The sequence below is a fragment of the Streptopelia decaocto genome, assembly GCF_964273445.1.
Source record: "Streptopelia decaocto genome assembly, chromosome: 11".
In the NCBI taxonomy this organism is placed as follows: Eukaryota; Metazoa; Chordata; class Aves; order Columbiformes; family Columbidae; genus Streptopelia; species Streptopelia decaocto.
In genome coordinates, this window is record NC_138666.1 from 17,268,177 (window position 1) to 17,289,487 (window position 21,311).

Sequence of the window (21,311 nt, forward strand, 5' to 3'; positions counted from 1 at the left end):
ATTTTGTGACCGATGTTGTTACTCTTGACTCTCTCAGATGTCTGCTAAATCAGGATAGATTCCTTACTGGGCTTAGAGAAAATGAAGTGCTAACACAGAGCGCAGGAGAGGCAGATTTATTTAAAGCGTTTGTCCCTCTTTGGAATACAAAGCAGTAGATTTAAGTTAAAACTGGCGATATGGATCATGCTGAAGATAAACAACATTGAAACCAGCACTGTCAGCCTTTTGCAGACTTGTCCTTGAGCTTGTCGGAAGAGGTGAGAGATTGGACAGATGGCTCTAACATCCTTGTCTTGTTTCTGTTTTCAAATTCTATAGGAAGGAACTTACAGATAAGCTCAACCTTGATTGTGTGTCAGAAAGTTATGATCATTTTTGTTGAATGCATATCTGGAGAGAGTTACTTCCAATGCCGGTGCCCCTGTCCTCTGCCCAGACCCTTTGTCAGCCTTCAGCTCCGTGTGCCGAGGTTCCTGCTGCATGGAAGGGCTTTCGTTTCGCATGGCTGGACGGAGCAGGTGACAGGACTGAGAGAGGATGCCTGGCCCAAGCTGGGTAAGTCACGAGGATTTCTGTTTGCGTATATGGGATCTGTAAACATCTACCTATCTAAAATGGTTTGAAGCAGTCAAGTAGGCTTACACAGAAGCAAAGAAATGTCTATGTTATCAAGCTAAAATTTAATCCTTCTAGTTAGATTTTGATATGGGAGAAACCCACGGAAGAACTCAAAATGGCTAAAATGTCAGTAGGAATCTTTAAAACCTTTTCAACCATCTAATTTCCAGTTGCACCCTCACCAGCCACCTGCCTTTGCCAGCCTCCCTTTTTCCCAGCCCCGTCCCACCTTTCAGCCTGCAGTACCTCCTCATTTTTTCCATTTGCCAGTTGCTGAGCTCTTGCCCTTCCCCACTCTGTCCCCTGTCATTCAATTCATTTTGCCTTCAGCAGTCCCTGTTTCTTTCCTGCAGAAACCCACTGGGAATAGATATTCATGGCCGCGGTGATTTAGGAAGGGCTTTAACAGATGCAATATGAGTCCGTAAACATCCCTGCAAAACCTTTTTCAAGTTATTCTGATGAAGTGTGGCTCATGACCAATTTATATGTAAGTGATGCTGCCAGATGCAGCACAGAGCTCACAGGATGATGGTTTATCATGGGCCTTTGCTATGGTTCCTGATGCTGCCTTGAAAGAATGATGCTGTCAGTTACTAGCTGCTTGTCATCCTGCTGGAAAGGATGCTGCGCCAGACACGGCGTAGGTTCCTTACCTTCCTTTAAACCTGCATGACTGGGACAGGATGGCTGCCTGTTTGCTCTGTCTAGGTGTTGGCTGCAGCTATTCTCAATCTGTATAATGTGTGAAGGCAGTATGATATATGTTAAAAATAATAGGAGCTTGAATTTCATTACATAAAAGCCCTTCTGAGATGACCTTTTAAGGAGGGAGTAAAGACAGAACAAACGGAGAATGCTTAGCAATATGATGACGAAACAGTATTATAAACAAATTATGAAACTTGTTATCCATTCTAAATTCTTACTATTGAGATTGTCCAAAGAACAGACATATGCAACATTGCTGATTGATTCTATTGTATGACATGATGCTGTCAGCCAAGTTGATCTGATTGATTGCAGGTCTTACAATACAATGGCATTTGTTTTACCTAATTGAGGGCAGAAACAAGAGTATCTGTATCTCATGTGTGAATTTTGTGATTTAAAGTTTTTATATGTCACTTCTCTTTTTATGATGTGCTTTTACTAGTAAGAGAGGGATTAAAGGAGAGAAGAGAAACTGTTTTGCCTCTGCCTTTTGACCCTCATCAGGCTTGACTGGCCCCTGAATCAGACGGAGTAGACAAGACTTAGTACTGTAACCATTTTAATGTCTCAACATTTTATTCCAAATTCTTCCGAACTGGATTATTGTTTTTTGGTGAGAAGTGTTACCTGCACAAGTACTCTAGCGGCTTGGATCACAGCGACTGCTGGCAACGCAGGACTTGTTCTAACACATCAAAGCTAATGTGAGACTTGGCTTAGCAATAGTAGGAAGCAAGTTCTAAGTGTTAAATATACGAAGCTCTTGCCTATCCAGGAGACGGCATAACAGCTTGCTTGATTCATAACACCAAAGGAAACTCTCTGGATCTTAAATTGGGTAATCATTTAGATCGTAGTGAAGTAGTTAAATTGGGCAAGCTGAAAAAAAATGCACCCAGTTTGTCCCTAAATGCATTTTATTCTGGAAACTGTTCCTGAACTTTTTACATTTGGATTTCTGTCCAAATCCATTTGAATGTGGGATTTTTCCCACCATGATAGAAAAGAATATGCATTTTCCAGGCACTATAATTTAATCTGTAGTTTCAATAACACCAGAAGAATATATATGAACAAATACGATCATCCTATGTCCATTTCCTTGCTGCGATCCATCAGTTCATTATGTCAAGGTCAAAGCTAAAAATTTTAAACTCTTTTTATTTTACAAAATGGAAAATGTCAGAAAATGTCAGGATTAGGAACAGTGTTGACAGAATCAATGCTACGAAGCATCATTTATGAGAGCAGCAGGACATATAAATGCTGTGAAGTTCATAGCTTTTAAGAGCGGAACACGTTCCTCCCCAACACAGCCATACACACTTATATTAATACCCTTAAAAGGCAAAGTTTGATGGCAGCTTAGTTTACTACCAACATATAAACCCCTCTGATTTAGGTTTGTTTTGACTTGCTCCTTTCTCCAGTACATTCCTCCTTCCCTGTGTTAGTAGTCCGAGATCAGCTTAAGCAACCTGCTGCCCTTTGAACTTACTTACTCTGAGAACTCAAGACAGTCTAAAAGGCTTTTCCCCAGAATGCAGTGGTACTATAAATGATAACCACCCTTTGCCCATGTGTCCTTTTGCCTTGGAGTGCTGCTGCAATGAAAAGAAAAAAGTTACCTATTTGGTGGGTGATGTTTTGCCTTGCCTGATCCTGTGCTTTCAGCTCAGTAATTGAATTAACAAAGTTTTCTATTTATTTTTTTTGAAAAGCGATTAACTGAGTCCTGTACAAGTCTACAGTAAACAAAAAAAGCAAATAGTAGAGTGACCATTTCTTCCGTTCCATTAAGTACTTAGGCACATACTTAATTTTATTTGGAATTACGGTGAGAGCTTCACAAATTTCAAAATATCTTTCTCAATCAGTTAAATAAGTTAATAAATTGAAAACAAAGAAGGCAGGCGCAGCCAGAATTTTAAACAGCAGACCTCATGCCTTGCCAGACCCTCTACCACAAAACCTGCAAAACAAACACTTAGGAAAGCAGATGCCTGAATTCTGAACAAAATATTTTTAAACATTACTGTGTGGCTGAAAACTAGGAAGGTGGCATTGATCCCAGGAGAATTTGTTTGGTAGTGTTTCTATTGCTTTAAAATTTAATCATGATTTAATCGTAATTGATTTGCTGAAACTCAGCTATTCATTCAGCTGCCTCCCAGCCATGTATGGCTTTGTCTCCCAATAGTCAATGAGTTAAGCATTTCTTACGCTCTGTTTTTCCAAGCTAAGACTTCTGTTTAGAAAAAGTACCTTCAGAAATACCTGTTAAATTTGTTTAGGCAAGTGACAATATTGCGACAATCGATCACAGAATCACAGAATCGACAGATCATCAAGTCCAACCCTTGGTCCAACTCCAGTCCATTGACTAGATCATGGCACTAAGTGCCATGTCCAATCTCAGTTTAAAAACCTCCAGGGATGGTGAGTCCAGCACCTCCCTGGGCAGCCATTCCAATGCCTGGCCACTCTCTTACTGTGGGAAAGCTGTGGGAAGCTTGAGTAGTTACAGAATGAAAATGTATTTTAAGATACAGCATCAGGAATGGCCCTGGTCATATGGGCTTTGTGACAAGCACATAATGAGAGCTGCGTGCTTGAAAACTACCCTCGAGCCTGAATGGAATTTGGTCCGTAGCCATTAATACAATACAGGGAAATAAGGATAAAAGGAGATGCTGCTTTTGCTGACATGAAAGCACCTCTGTCCATATTTCCTTTTTTATATGAGCTGCTTCTGCTGCTGCTGCAGCCAAGCTCATAACTTCAACGTCCTTTCTGTCCTTGTAGCCCATAACTCAGTGTCTGGATCTCCATTTCCTATCTCGCGAGCTGCTCCTTTGCTACTATTGCTTTGTTCTTCTATCTGCCTATATCTTTTTGTTTTGCCCCAAGCAGATTTGTATTCTTAGTGAGTTTGTAATCTCTCTTTGTATCTTTATTGCTGTCCTGCTTTTTATGGATTTATTAACTTTTTTTTATAAGACTTTTATTTGCTTCACAAGATACCCAGGTCATTCCTTAAGAGATTCTTCCACGCATATGGAAGATTTTCCAATTCCATGTTAGTATTTTAGTTCTTGTTTGTTCAGCTTGTGATTTTCCTTTATTTCCTTACATTGCCATTTACTTCTAGCTCTTTAAGAATTCATTCAGAAGGTGGGTTTGTACAAGATATCACAGCTTCAATCCAGGGACTCCTGCTTAGGTATTTTTCTATTTCTTCTGAAGACACTAATCTTCCTTTACAACAAAACAACTTAATAAGCTGCAGAAAATTGATAAGGCAATTTAATTGCCAGTGCTTATGTATTTTCTTAGTATAGCTAAAATCCCACCAAAGGTTGTATACAAGTGGTACCAGAAGCTCTCAACTAAAGAACTAAAATAATGGGAACAGATTAGCAAATACAGTGAAAAAAGCAAACACACAAAAACCCCTGACAAGACACCTTTACAAAGTTTCTCTTATTTATTCAACTTTTATAAATATCACAGAGAGTGATAACTTGGTTTATAAATTGAAGGAATAAAGTGAATGTGCCAGCATGAAAAAATATAAACAATTATATTGTCAGTCAATGTTTGAATTATTCATTTGAAATATCTTTTAAGAATTCTTCATTGCATCTGTAAGGCAAAGAAACATATTTATAGGAGTAAAATGTACTAAATAATTATTGAAGTATGCATCAAAGAATTCCTTTGATTATTTTAGAATAAATGTTCCAAACTGCCACTTCTGATTTTATTGTCAAGTGTTGGAATATTTGATGTTTTCTATACCGTTTCAAACCCGAGGCAAACAAATTTATAAAAAAGACCAACTTTTATCTTTCAAAGGAAGTGGATAGCTGTTGTGACTGAGTCAGAAAAACAGAACCGTAATTAACAGGTTGACAAATAATGAAAAAAATGTATTTCAATTAATGGGAACCAATTCCAACATTTGAAATGTTTGTGTTTGTTACTCCACATCCTCTATTACTTCCCAGATACCACATTATTTTCGGCCTACACTGATTTATATACAGCGTTGTGTTACCAGATATTTAGGATGTTTGAGAAAAAGTTTTGCCTACAGACAGATCATGTTATTTCTTCTTAAAAGCAGACACTTATGCACCAAAAAGTCATTCTCAAGATCTGTATGGGGAAAAGAAATGCGGCTTCTTTTGAGGGGAATGGAAAGTCAGCTTTCACTCGCCGAACTTGGATACAAGTTCATTAAGGCTGGCTCTGTAATCCGCCACTTAAATTACAGATCAACAAAACTACTTTTTGTAATTACTATGGAAGCACCTGTGAAATACAAGCAGTAAACCAGAAAAATATATACTGAAATATACATAGTACTTAGCAGAAAAATCAAATACATTCATTATTGTACTATTAAAACCTCCATAGTTTTATAAACTTTAATACTCATCTAATAATGGCACTTCAGGAGAAATGTTCAATAGAAATATCCATTCTAAATTTTCTGAAATAGCAAAAGCTTCAGAACCAAGTTTGGGTGAATTTGAGGCATTTTTGGAGAAAGAAGTGAGGAAGGCTTTAAAGAGTCAATGGGAAGTACAAGTAAGAAAAAAATAATAGCTATTTCAAGTTGTCTCTTGGTGCAAAATTAAGTCTTATAATGAAATATTCAGAGCACATTCAATAGCTGCAACTGAGATCAGACAGAGTCCCAGGTCTCTCGATCCCTTTACTGTTAACAATTAACAGGGTCAGGATCAAGAGAACCAATTAATAAAGAATATCTCTCAAAAAGAAAAAAAAAAAGCCATTGACTACAGTGGGATGAACATTTACTGTCTAGTTCAATATATTCTAATGCAGGCAATATAAAATATATGAAAACCATCATAGAAATATTGTGTAAGTATTAAAATAGATAAAATAGAAAGTAAGGGAACATCACTGATTCCCAGGTTTTGACTTGTATCTTTCATCCTTTCATTTTGAAGCCATGATTATTTGCACATTTGTTATTAAAAGAGAAGCTGGTATTCTTTTTTCAATGTACTGAAGTTGGTGAATTGAATTTTTTCACTTTCAATTATACAGAAATGGATATAAAAATGCTTCAAAGTGTGCAGTGAATCTGTTGCAGTCAAAATAGTGGGTAGCTGGAACTGAATGTCTTTTTTTAATCTGGGTGCATCTAGCTATCAAACAAATCTATTAATTGTTAAATCATAATGACTTCAAAAGACTTATCTCAAGTCACCACTGAAACTTGGATAACCTAATCTGTGATGGCCTGGGACTGCCTTGTCATTAGTCTTGTCAGCTCTGGACCTGCTTCTATTTCCATAAGGTAATGAAAGACCTGATATATTTTTGAGAAAGTAACGTTTTCAAAAGTGGTTTTACAGGTGAGGTTTTAGAAGACACAATTGTAATAATGGCTTTTCACTACTAGTTCCTTAGTTTTAGGAGTTGTTTCCTAGTAATGCACAAGTAACTTAAAAGTGAGTGGAAACACGATGTCACCTAATTTCTGTATTTTCTTGCTTTTGTGGGAGACAGACTGAGGCAGAATCCTCAATAACAAGGTCAGGATCCTACTGAGCAAACACTGGCTAATAGCTCTCACATTATCTATCAGTACCAAACATTGTTTTTCCTTTATTTGCTGGTATGAATGAAGTGATGAAGACTTTATGGTAGAAGTACAGACAGAGGCAAAAGTAAGAAGGACAGTTCCTATGGGTTCAGCTTCCCGTGGCTCAGAGCTGCACAACAAAGGGGGATGGCAGTGGGGTTTTACAGTGGGGGACGCAGGGCGAGTAGACAGATGTGCGAGATGATAATTGAATAGGCACTGTAAGACACTGTGTGAAAGATCTAATGATGGTATGTTAATGAGATCATATTTAGATACAGTTCTATATACTTGATAACAAGAACGAACTCTTCCTGATGCTGCTGTGATGCAATATTCTTTGAGATTTGCCTCCTATATTGCCATACAGATATAGGCATGGTATGCATGCTTCATTTTCCACCACATTTTCTGAGATGGCTTGCCTTAAAATTTAGCTAGGGTTGCCTCAGTTCATTTGGCTCAAGCCCTTTTAAGACATGTATTATAAAGTTTGTTGATTTTTTTCTTTCCCTGGGATATTATTTAAAAAGTAAAAGTGACTTTGTCGGAAAAGAGGGGGATTCTGTCATTTGGAGAATAGCAGTCTCTTGTCTACGTGAAGTGCATTAAATATCATAGCAAAGTGAACACTTAAAAGGTCATCAGCTTGACACTGTCAAGAAAATGATTTTGAATTTTCGCTTGAACTTGTCCCTGCAAGGGTCCCTTTCTGCCTGTGCCTCCCTTTTTGTTTGTGAAACCTACAGCTGTGGTGCTTTACTTGTGTTGAAAGGCATAAAAATGCAACAACAAAGAAAAAAAGCAAATCAGAAACATTGAAAGAGAGTACGAAATAGTTGCTGTTCTGTTCCCTGGGCTCTCTGCTTAAGAGCTCTATTCACTTAAAACATTTTCCAGCTTCTGAAACACTTGATTAAAGTCAATTGGGAAAAAGATAAGCTCTTAAAAGTGCTAATTTGTGACTCAGAAAACCTGAATAAGTCTAAATATGAAATTCTCTGTTGCTCTGTATTCATGATTATGGGGCTTGTTTTGAGAGCATTTTAACATTTCTGTGCACACTCTGTGCCTACCTCCGCTTTGTGCTGTGTGTTTTGAAGGCATTCATGAGTGCAGTGTTGCAGCTCAGCTATAAGCTCCCTCAACTCCTTTCAGTCTCTTAAGGTTTTCTAAAGTCTCCTTCAGATCAGAAGGCAGGTGTTTCTTTTCCTTTGTCTTTCTCTGGTCATACGAGCCCATATGGAGTCCTTGCTTGACCTCGTGTACTGGACTAACAGTCGAATGGATATTCTTCTTTAATTAATATCTTCTCATACTTAGGCTGTGGTCGTATGGATGAAATTTAGGAACAGAACCAGAACAAATTGCACCGTGATGGACATGTGCAAACAAGCAAGCGCTGTGTTGAGAAGGTAAGAAAGGAGCGAGCCAAGCACTGACACATAACGGTTCGACGCTGTGACAGCTCTAACTGTACCTACCAGCAGAATGTCTGCTACCACTGGAGCTGAGCGAAATGATTTTTAGGGAGTATATCCTGTGTTCGTAGCTTTTTCCAGATTAAGATAGCTGATCTTTCAGTGTCTTAACCACTTCACATGTCAAACCTAATTTATTTTTCATGCTGAAGGAATCCTTTATATACTCTTTTCTTTCCCACTTTGAAAGTTGTTAAATGTCTTCTAATCTAGTAATTCCTAGCTCTTCTCTCTTTTTGCAAGAAGAAAATTATCACTGCATATCTTACAGATAACCCTGTGCCTTGTCTCTCACACCTCCCTTCTCCAGCCAACCCTGCTTTTTTGTGGCATATTTGTGAGAATCCTGATTTTGCCTTAAGAAGAGAATTCCTCCTCTCCTTCAACTGACACTTCCTAGTCTGCCCTTGGGCTGCTAATATAGTCATGTTGTATAATACATAGGCGCTTACAGACAGCCCACAAGGTAAACGGCAGCAGGCTTTTGAGCACTTGAAAGCCTTTTCAAAATCTTGAAAATGAATATTTAGTTATTGGGACCTTAGACCCTATCTTCCATCCATAAGCATATCATGTATGCATCATGTAAAATTAAAAGCTGTTTCTGAAATTATTTGTAAGTTCCACTGGTCTTGAAAAGGGTTATGTTTTTTTCCCTCATGCAATTATAATCTCAAGTGTCAAATCTGTTGCTTCAGTGTTGATTTCAGAAGTGCCATAAGACTTCTGACATTTTAATTCTTGGCAGAGCATATTGACACTTGAGACTACCAACTGCATGGATTAAAACTGTTCCAGAGTCCCTGGATTTCCTAACAAACCGATGCACACAATACAAATGGCAACTTTACGTTGCCAAGTTTAAGTAAGTAGCTGCTGGACTTTCAGTTTTTTATGTCAGTCTTTATATACAGATACATAAAATACATAAAAATAATGTATGAAATGACCTATGAATTACCTCATGAACAAAAGAGCTTAGCCGTATAAAGTACATGCATCTTCTAAAGATGCTTAAAGGAACTGAAAGAGAGGATAAAATCTGCACTGTTCTGTAATATTTTCATTGATAGAATATAGGACACAGGAAAAAAATGAATTCCTTGAGGATGTTACTGAACAAAGGAGGATGCTGAATGTGAAAGGCACTAATGGGGCAGTATGGAGTGTAAAAGTGTCTTGAGAAGCCATCAGTATTTCAGAGGATTAGGTCCCTCTGCAAATCTGATTAACAGGTTGAAAGGCTTTTCAGAAATATGCAGTTTCTTAACGAACTTCCCTCATTTCTGTTCCCATGATTGTACTATCCTGTTCAAAGGACTGACCTTTGTAGAAAATCAGCCCATTAATTGTCTTATGATAGCTAGAAGAGGAGAGTAATTACTTTACACCTTAAAACAATGAGGAAAGCAAGCATCTCAAAATATAAAACAAAATTTAAAAGATTATATGACCTCCATCTACCAAGAGGTAGCACAGAACCAGGAAACAAAAGCACAGACTAATGGGCTACCACAGCCTAAAGAATGCCAAGAAACTGCTCTACAAGAGCAGACAGGAACAGAAAAACTTCCCTAAGTTTGAATACAGGTTGAAAAGCATAACAGCAATAAAGAAATAGATTAATCATCAGAACAACAGTAATAAGAAGTTACACCTATGAAACAATCAGAAGTGTTACGTAGTGCAGTTGTAGCCAAATGCTTGCGTGTTTCTTTTTATGCTTTTAGAAAGAAAAAGTTAAACTCTGCTGAACATACTGATACTGTGCATTGGTTTCTCTCTCAGTAAAGACTTTGCCTCAACCTCTGAGCATATTGACATGATCATTAATAAAGTGGTGATGTAAAATGTGTTACAGATTAAAAGGCTCCGTTTGGCAAAGGACCAAGAAGGCTCAGGTGCAGATTCAGCCCTTCTACCTGCCCAGGTTAGGAGCCTGACCATCCTCCAGTCACTGTGTAATCAGTGAAGAGACAGACATCTCCAGAAGGCAATTCAGGCTTCTCTAGAGAGTGACTTATCTCATTGTGCATCTGAATCAACCTCTAAGGTTTTCTACATCTCTTAGCTACTGTACCTGGAGTGTAAGTCACTAAGCTTCTTTGGGCTTCAGCTCTGTTTGGTCCAATATGAGGTCTAGGGAGTTACAAAGTTTGATAAATTATATAGCACATGCAAATGTCATGTAGTTCTAATGTGTAATCTGTAGATTGCAATGCTGTGTAACATTCTAGAGACAGACTAAATTCTGAATACCTTGCCTTGTATAATAATTTGTTTCATGGCAAAAGTAATTGTCCTGTAAATGGCCAGATTTGTTCTCTTCTTATAAAGAAATCCTACCTAAATGCATGTATGGCAATTTTATGATCTGGTTAAGGGCACGTTCTGCAGTGAAAGTGGGTTATTCAGGTGCTTTTAGAAACTGAGGAAGCAAAGTAAACGAACTCAAGAAGAACAAATGAGAATGTAAGTGTCAGTGATTCTTGTCGCAGATATACTTTAAAATTTGGGCAATGTTCATGAGACTTAAACACCGCAATTTTATTAGTTCCCCTTTGTTTTGCTAGTAGGATAGAATGGATTGTGCCATCCGAGTGGTGCAATTCTGTGTCTCGTGGAAGAGGAACTAGTCTTGATGCAAGTCCAGAAGGTGTCCAAAGGGAGCAAGGCCATGGCCACACGCTTGAATGAAGACGCCTCCTCTGATACATGCGCAGTGGGTAGAGCAAGTAGAAACAGGCCGTGGTTACAGGGAAATATTTTTCCCCCAACCTACTTATGTTTAATCCGAGGATAATGTATCTCTTTTGCTTTACAACAAATTTTTGTACTAGAGACTACTATGCCACAAGGATGATCTTGAGCTGATCTTGCTGTTTTTTCTCTATTTAGACCAGCCGGAAGATTGAATGCACTTCCTCAGTATTCAGACATGACAATCCCTAGTAATTATCTGTCTCTGAACTAGGTTATTAGTAAGCTATAAAAAAGTCTCTAATTTCCATCAACAAATACAGTTTCCAGTCATTACAGTCTGCAAGAATAGTGTCAATTTATTTGAGATTTTCCTCTCCTAAGAATTGGTAGGAAGAGTTATTCCCATATGAATTTAGAAGGATGATTAGAAAGAGACTTTTTCAAGATGGCTTTAAAATGAAGCAGCCAGACATAAGAATGTAAATCATGTTCTATGGGAAAAAAAATAGATCAGGCTAAGAATGCAAATCATATTCAAGGGGAAAATTCAGATCAATATTAGAATCTGCCTTGTGTGACTGCAGTAGCATAAAATTATCTGCTGAGCTGCCTGTAAAAATGACAGTAGAGAGAAGAAAAAGATTTCAAGCAAAAGATGGCCTGCTGATAATTTGGCACAATTAAGCTAAATTGTAACCCAAATTGAGGGTAAAATATTATATGAAAACAGATGCAGAATACTTGTGGAAAACGTCAGGTACATTCTTATTTCATTGTTACAGTGAGATGGAATATGAGATGTTTGAGACATGGGGAAAAATACTTGAGTAGTATTGAATTCCTAGGCAATGGAAGCTTGATTCTCCAATGTTCAATTGGGAAACAAGTCAGTGACTTTATTTTCCGATACAGTGTCTCTCTTTGAAGGAGAGATCCCAACCTTTGGTAGATATATTCTGGGAAAAATTAATTTAGGAAAGGTTTTCATTATGATTCACAACACGACCTGGAATTGTTAAGAATTTCGTGGGAGGAACATTTAGAATAATAGGTTTTAAACCAAAACAACCAGCCAACCAGTCATACAAACATGAAGCCTAGCTACCTCAGCTTTAGTTTTCTGCACTGAAACAGAGTTCACTGACTTCAGTATTCACAGGCTTATTCTCAGCCTCTAGTTTCTGCAGATCCTACTCAGCTCCTTGGATTTCAGAGGGTATTTTTTGTGTAGATAGCAGATCCTACAAGTCAGAGAGCCTTAGCTCCCGTTTCCTTGGTTCCTCGCTATAGAGCTTGGCTCTGAGCTCCTCCAGCGTCCCTCCACAGCGTCACCTCTCTGGTGACGTCCCTCGTTCTGCAGGAAAATATGTGGTGGTAGATCCTGAAGTTGTAGATTGGCTGAAATTGAAGTAGTGCTGTGAAACCTTTACTGAATCAGTATTTTCTGAGCACCTCATTGTGAGTTTTTTTGTTGTTTTGTTGTTTGTTTGTTATTAAATATGTGGACAAGTACAAAGATTGCTGCTAATTTAGACAGTTTTGAAAGTTGTACAGTTTCAAATGGGAGACAAAATTTTCAACATATTTGTCTAAAAGATATTAGAAATACTGTTTAAAATTATCTGTGTGAATACAGTGGAATAAATAATTTGGTTAGGAATATAGATTAAAAATTAAGCTTGTTCTTTTTAAATATCCTGTGAGATATCCTTGATTTTAACATTATGACAGTAGCCTATTAATGGAAAAGGTGTGTGAGCATCCAGTGGTTGCTAGAAAATGTCCTTCTCTAATGACAAATGAAATTTCTCTTTCACGGAAAATATTCACATTCCATTGCTTAATGGATCATATGACAAAACTAAGTAGGAAGAGGTTACTTTTGATGGTTTGAATATTTTGTGAAGAGCAGGATGGTTAAAAACACCTTTTGTTGAGCAAAAAGGCGTGTTTCGCAATGACTTTCATGCATTATATGTGATGCATGAAGCAGCGAGCCATAGTACAAGGAAAGGGAAATGTTTAGCACCTCTGCAATTGAACTCTGCTGCTGGACCATCACCAAGGCTGGGCCTACAAATTTGTTGAAGCAATTATTTAAAACTTCAGCTACAGTCTTAGAGTTAAAATACGTATTTTAAGAGCTGACTTGCTTCATAGCACATTCCCACTTTTTCTTGTTTACTTGGAAATGGATACACTTGGAAATTTCTGACGATGGCATGTGCAGGGCAATGGTGGGAGGGTGGCGGGGAACACAGAGAGGCTCCCGTCTTTCCTTGCCAGACCTTTGCTTCTAAAGACAGAGAGATGCAAATGAGCATAACTGGGAAAGTGACTTATTCACAGAGAGCTGCATATAACCATAGACTCAGGAAATATAATGCATGTGAAGGATGTGGCCATTTAAGATTAGTCTTCACACCTGTCCTTCAGAGAATAAGTATTGCTTCAAATAAACCTTTTTAAGTTGCTATATATTGAAAATAAAGACCAAAATGGACATTTGGATAAATTAACCTAGGGAGAGCCGATAGGTGATTTTGTTTAAATTCTTTTGATTGCAACAGAAATCGTATTTATTTTGCTGGAGGGTGACTTACCAAGCAAAGCACGTTAAATCACTCTGCTTCCAAGGGAGAGTGAAGCAGCAGATACATATCCATGCTGAAGAGGTAAGATGTCTGTTACATGCTCATTACACATATTTATGTCTCAGCTGCAAACTGAATAGTATTCATGAATTTTATATATTTTAAAAGTGTTTCCAGGTATGCCTTTAGCTTTTCAGTTAAGTCTGAGCTTGTACAAACTGCAAATTCCCTCTGTGCCTGCTATACTGTTTAATTTTTCACCCGTCAAGAATATGTGGGAGTTTCACTGCAAGGCAGTAGTATAGAGATGGCAAGATGCAACCAAGCATACTAAAGGATACATATCCTGTGCTAATGGGACAAACAGTGACTGTCAGGTCTTCACAGCACGAGTCTTGGTTTCATGTAATTTGAGAACATCTTTCTGGGTTCACATTTTGTATAAATGTTCTAGGACTTACTGGCTTGTGTTGTCTTGTGTTGGCTGTTCCTCTCCAGCAGACCTTTAACAAGAAAGCTGCCACAAGATCTGCATTTTCGTATTGAGGAAAGTTTTACTTTAAATGAGCAGTGCTGATACAGAAAGGAAGGGGACCATCTTATTTGCGTCAAATTTGCCTTAGGTCTCTTGCCTTGGACAGCTCTGTTGTTTGGACACAAGTCCATGCTTAAACACATGTGTAGCAGAAACACAAACAAGCACTGGTGAGGTGAAGAGGCCAGGTGATGCTGGGCCTGTACATTCCTGTCTACATCTTCTACTATATGGTCCAAACATCCATAACGCAATTATATCACTGCTGACACAGTGAGAGCAAGTTGCTGAAGTTCCTGTCTCTGCCGAAGAGCAGGTTGTGAGGTGCTGCAGCGGCTGGTGGCAGGTGGGGACCGCGAGCACCGCAGCGTGGGTGCACTGCGGCGTGGGTGCATTGCAGCGTGGCGCACCTTGGAGCTCAGAGGCAGCGTTGCCCTTGCCCATCATGATGATAACCTTTTGTAAGGGTACGGGAAGGAAGCAGAGGATGAGCAGTAATGCTGAATTTCTGACTGAGGAATATACTTTGCTCGGTAGTGAAAATGTTCATTTAGAAACCTAGGAGGAACTGATCCTTTCAAATCCAGTGAAAGAACTGTGAGCTCTTTTTGCTATGTGTTTACTGCAGCAAATACATTTAGTGAAAATGAGAAGATGCACACCTTGACAGTAAATATGGGGGAAACAAAGACTTGTTTCAGTTTGTTAACAGTCTTGAAAGTTCAAGAGGTTTTAAACCTTAATTAGAAATAACAGGCTGCTTCCTGTGGACTACATACAGGTGAGAGTGATATTTGCACAGTCACACTGCTGATTATACTGTCAGTTGATGAGAAAACTGACCTCCCTGTGCCCACTCAAAACTGTTTCTTTGCATGTGCAAATACCACCTCTGTTGCTGGCTCCTTAAGAGTTAATATTATTTGTGTGATTTGATACCACCGTGGTCCATGCTGATAGGGACATTATGAAATAACTTCATGTCCTTTCCCAACCTTTTCAAATGATGAAGCCATTGAAGATAATCTGGAATTTAGTTTTGCTTTTCTAGACTGCAGCAATGAAAGAAATAATGATAAAACATATCCAATGGTGATGCAGGAAGATACTAGAGGATCCCAATCAAATTAGTGGTAGAGCGTCAGGGGGCATATAGCCACTGCTTTCCATCATTGGAAGGAAGACTTCGGTTTTAAAAAAATCTCTGATGCTTCTGAGATTTGTAATGTGTTCACATTCTCTTCTCAGTCCACAATAAGCCAGATGTTCTTGCAATGAAGTGTCTGACTGTGATATATCAGACTCATATAAATAAGAGGAGACTAGAACCCAGGGCCTGTAAAATCTTTTTGTCTAATTTTCCGTAAGTATTCAGAGGAGAAAGATTAAACTCTGCAAATGCAGGCAAATCCCACGGTATTAGCCTTAGGTTATTTGAAATCAAGGAGTCCCCCTTTCTTTACTAAGAGTACTGTGTAATATATTTACAGATGAGGTGTTACTTTGAAGTTGGGATCTTGTCATTGATCAAAAGCATACAGCTTCCCTCATGTCTCTCAGAAAGAGACAGTAGTTATATAGCACTGGTGTGGGGTTTTTTAATGTTTTGGACAGCAAAAATGACATTTACATGAAACAGTAATCCTGGCAATGTATGAGATAAGACAATTTCAACTACGAGTTAAGAGAAAGTCTCACAAGCAGACTTTAAATCAAGCAGCAGTAATAGCATGTCATACTCATTTTGCCTCCCTTACCTGCTGTTAATTAAGGTACTGATAAAGGAGGTCTGTCAACATTAATATGATGAAAAGTAAAACATGTGTTTAAAATTTTCTAGATGAAAGTACAGTTAATCAGTATTACAGAAAAAAAGGTTTTGAATAAATACTCTTAATTCAGCGTGCTTGTTTAAGAAGTGTAAATATACTACATTAGAGCTTTTTAATCCGTAAAGGGAAAGGGCATAGAGACTGACAATGCAGTATTTTTTGGTTCCTAAGGAGGACAGAGAAGGCACAATGCAATTAATAGGGAAACCACTTGAGTTGCTTGCTTAATCTTTGCAGTCACTCAGAGCACTAACTTTATCAGGGCTGTGTATTTGGATCAATGATATTATTTTCCTGATGGTTCTACATTGACTGGCCATGGATTATGTGATTTTAAATGTAAACACGAATGTGTCTATCCTGAGGGGAAAAAAAAAGGGAATCTGGAAGAATAATATGCTGCATACACACAGCAAGGAAACACCACTGAGGCATCTCTGTAAATATTACTTTTAACAAAGAGTTTCTGGTTTATTGTACAGCATGGATGTTGCAGGTGGGCCAAGCATTGCAGCTGCTCTTTATGGACACCTAAGTAGTGTTATCTTGGCTAACAGTGGGAAAAAGTAGCTCTGTTTTATTTTCTGACATGCTAACGTAGCATGGATGTTTTAAAAAATAATTCTTTGAAGCAAGCAAAGCTGCTCTACTGAGACCTGCGGTGGCAGAGCTTTCAAATACGTATAGCACAAACCACATTGTAACACAAAGATTGCTTTATCCAGGCATCATTTCTCTGTCAATATGTGTTTTAATCATGAAGTGTCCATGAAACACTTGCTTTCCTAGAAACAGGATATTAGGAATGTATATATACTTTGTTTGCATCAAGTCTCTTAATGTCACCCAGTAGCTCTAAATAAGCAAAACTATTGCGGTGTGACTAGCTAGATGTTTATTGGCAAACCATAATTCTAGAGAATACTCGTAGCCATCAGGAAACAGTGGGTTTGGACATCTGTGTTACGGCAGCTTCAGGGAAATGAAGTGCCGCTGTTGGGAGCTAAATGAGAATGTCAATCTCAGCCCATGTCAGAACCAGCTTGATAGTTTGTTTGGCCAAAGCTCAGGTTCCCATATGAGCTTGCCTCCTGTTCAGATTCTGTCCTGGAGAGAAAAAGGGACTAAGAATTATGATCCTTTCACATTCCCATATGACTTGGTTTTTTTGTTGTTTATTTTGTTTTTTTTTTAACTAGGAGGAAAAAACCACCATTTTCTTGTTAATATAACTTTTTATGATTTAGTATTCTTAAAATACTGAAACCAAAACAGTAAAAGTGTGATGCCTACCCAATCAAGCGATGGTTTGTTGTAAAAAGCAAACTGATACATAATACTAGTAGAAAAATGCAGGCAAATAAGAGAATAAGGTCCAGCTATTTAAATTTCTGGAGAAAAAGGGCTACACCATGCCAAGAGTGCTTGGATCCCGTTCTTCACTTTACTGTGTTGTTCTGGGTAGGGTTCCATGAAGTAGTTTTCTTCCGGTGAAATTTCTTCAGCAGATATGAACTATCTTGTTTTCCATAGTAACGAGTGAGCCTTATCTATTATATGAAGCTGCATAACTGGAGTTTTCTGCATGATATAATTCTTAGCCTCAGAATAATATTATACTAAAGAACTTAAAGAACTTCAGTGAGGAAAGGACAGATAACCTTTGTCACTCCAACATAATTTGTGCAGTCTGTAAATCAAACTTCTAACTGAACTTTGCATGTTGTACACATGATATGAAGTGATACAATGTGCTCAGTATTTTTGTGTGCTTAAATACAATTACAAATACCTAAAATACCCATTTCTGATTGGCAGTACTAACAAGATACTTCTATATTTTTATCATTTTACTATGCTTCACCTGTCCTTTAAATTTTGAAATCACAACTACCTGTTGGTCTAGGTCGGTTTTGCACCTGTCTTAAGAGAGTACTGATCTTTGTAAATTTGTAATGATATTATTATATTTTAATTTAGTTTGAATAGGAATTTAGTTGAATAGATTTGAATCTTGTTATCATCTTAAATTCAAATAACTGAAGAGGAAGAAGTATCATTATTCCCAACTGTAAGTGGAAATAAATAATGAAGAAAAAATAATCTTTGTTATTATTTATCTTTTTCTAAATAATCCAAAATAATCAATTGTTCTTTCATCCTACACGGTAGCCTTTCCTCGAGGGAAACGGGAAATGAAATGAGACATCAATAATGTCAAAAATCAAAAGAGCAATTAAAAAGCCTGGGAGTGTGAGGTCTCAGAAATAGAGGCTTTCACTTTGCACTTCATAAGCAGAGCACACAAACTTTCATTCCGAAGTTTTATTCACCTCTACAACTTTGTCATAGGATTTCACAGCTAAGAGAAATCGCTTTTGATATTCTCCTTTTCCACATCAATCCTCTGTCTTTGTTTTTCTTCAGATGCTGATTTCTTTATGCTTCTGGTTCCCTGAGAAGTGTAGAAAAGCAAGATACAGGAAGAAAACCCTGGAAGTATTTTAACAAGCAGCTTTGGTGTCTCACATCCTGCCCAGACGTATGGGAATATATACAATGAAAATACCATTTTTGCATTATTAATAATGTTATTAATAGCATAATGCTTCACAACTTTATAATGTTCTTGCAAAATTAATTCTGAGTTCTATAGAAATTAACTCAGTGTAAATTTGTACCAATTCAGTGGAGTCTCATGTGCCGAATTTTTTCGTGTTCACACCAGTGTAATTCCTCATATAATTTATCGTGAAATTTATCTTTCAACCTCCTGTTGGTCTTAAAATGAAAATCATCTAAGGTCTGTCATAACTGCAGAATGTTGTGTATGTATGTCCATCCGTCTCCAGATAATATCTTTTAAAAGCCAGTCCAAGTACTTGGCACTTCACATGTGAATTAACCCATTGTTTGCAATTAACAGCGCAGAGTCCTGTCACTGTGTAAAGAATGCAGAGTCGCCTGCGCACATCTGATGAGGACTGGTTATTTCTGTTCTATTTGTCATGTTTGAAGTATAATAGATAGAATCATTCCTAAAGCGTGAAAGGTTTTGGGAAAGAGACGTAACGCACTTGCATGCAATAGGAATAGGTTTATTTTGTGTAATTTCTAGCAAGCGCATTGTTACAAGATGCGTGCTGGAGAGTGCTCGTCACCTACACACACCCTGAAAATTAGTACAAGGCAAATTAGCAGAGAGTCACAGAATTTGCCGAGAGGATTCTTTCTGGAGTGCCTAGAGAATTAATAAAAGGTGTATGTATAACATGTAAAGTCAGTCAGCATTGTTCAGTTAACATACGGCTGTCACAGACATCTACTATGTTCATGTCTATAGACAGTCTTAAAAATTGCTGGGCTGATAAAATAAATAAAGCTCACTTGCTGTTTAAATCCATTGCTTTATTTGATTTTTATTTCAGCATCCTGAAGGCTTCAGAATCAGTGTTTTGGCCCTCAGGCATTTCCCTTGCCTGGTTAAGCGCCTACAGCCAACACTGACTTGGTTGCAAATGCGAAAGCATCATTTATGAATACCACAGATGCTCTTATTTCTGAGGAACGATAAGCAATTCTATGGCCAGTTCTTATGATGCTGATTTTTGAAACAGATCAAACATGGAAACAGCAGGGGAAAAAAATCAAAGATGTCTTTCCTATTTAATATAGGCTCTTGGATGGAGTAACCATTCAGAATTAGATTTCAGAAGCATGATCCCTTTTCTTTGCAGAACGAAACATTATAGACTTATGATACCAGGGGAAAAGCTGGCTCTCCTAGTGCATGCTCTGTTATATAAAGTACTCAGGGAGCTGATTAATCTATGGGAGTTGGTAATCATTTGACTCTGGATATTTTGTTCAAATGTTTTTTTTCAATGATTCATGAAGCCCTTATAGGAATTCAAAAAGCACTTCACGAATCAACTAGGAGTTTAAAAAAAAAATTAGCAGTAATGAGCTCATTTCCATAGAAATAAGACTGGGCTCACTGGTGGGTCAGGCTGTTTTCTGCACTTCCACTTTCCAGTATTTTCCTCAGTTCTTCTCCATTTATTTCATGCGTCATTATCTCCCATTTTTCCCATCTACACCGTGCCATTTGGCTTTTTGTTCTCTAACCAGCAACCGCCACTTGAAGGTATTTCAAAATGGTGGTAAGAAATTGTCATCCATATTTCACTCAAGAAAGTTTAAAATTCATTGTCATCCTGAAACCCATTATTCATGACAGTTTCTTTAATAGGTTACAAATCATAGTTTAAATTATTATTGAGGAAAAATTTATAATGCACAAGCCTCTCCATTCCTGCTGGATTAGTAATGTGTTTTAATGATATTGCATTTTTATTCTCTCAGTTTTCTTTCATGAGACATCAAAGAAGCAACAGAATGTATCTTTCATATTCAAGACATACCACAATACTTTAGTGTTTTCTGTTCCTTCAGATTCAGTGCTAACCAAGATGAAAGCTAAGGGCTTGTGAGCAAAACCTAAGCCATCTGAAAAGAAATGGTATCCCTCTGAGGTTCTCAATTTGTTGGAAAGAGTGAAGTGCTTACCGTTTTATACACCACAGAATAAGACTTGTTGTGGCAGGTTCCAGAGAAGTAATGTTGTCACGTTCAACAGGCCAGTATAGAAGGTCACGCACTGGTGCTGGAGATGTTCAGATTGTTTCATGGGCTCTCAGCCAGCAGATGAAGAAGGAACAAGAAAAGAACATTTTATGGCTTGAAATGGCATACACAGACTTCTTAATGAAGGCTATGCACATTGTTAAGGAAAAAGGCCCTGTGAGCCTGGAAAACAAAGGAGTTTGAATAGAAGAAGAGTATTATTGAAATCCCTTATATAAATGGGGTAGAATCTCTCCAGGACACATGCCACTGGAAAGGTGTGCCTTTCTCCAGAGTTGCATCAGGTGAGTCCACATCCAGATCTGAAGATGAAGGAGCAGCTCTGCGTGCGTTGGAGTTGTGGAGGATGAACACTGTTGGGTTACGTTGGGTGATTGAGGCTAGAAGTGAGCCATGTCTCGGCTGAAACTTGCACTCGTCTCTTTTCTGGAACAGGTAGGAATTGTATGCCAGAGCAAATGCCTTTAAAGAGGAAAACAAAAACTTGTTCTGGAAATAGACTTTTTATCAAAGATGATGGAAGTGTGACCAGAAATTTTAAGTGAGAGACATGCCGTG

The 21,311-nt window shown here is 37.9% G+C and overlaps 1 long non-coding RNA gene across 1 annotated transcript; it reads left to right on the forward strand.

Moving 5' to 3' along the window:
- The first annotated feature begins 328 nt into the window (after positions 1-328).
- Positions 329-10,496, forward strand: LOC309444752. Its single transcript, XR_014185153.1, has 3 exons — positions 329-558; positions 8,285-8,376; positions 10,304-10,496. It is a non-coding gene; the product is annotated as an uncharacterized lncRNA (long non-coding RNA).
- Positions 10,497-21,311: the final 10,815 nt, after the last annotated feature.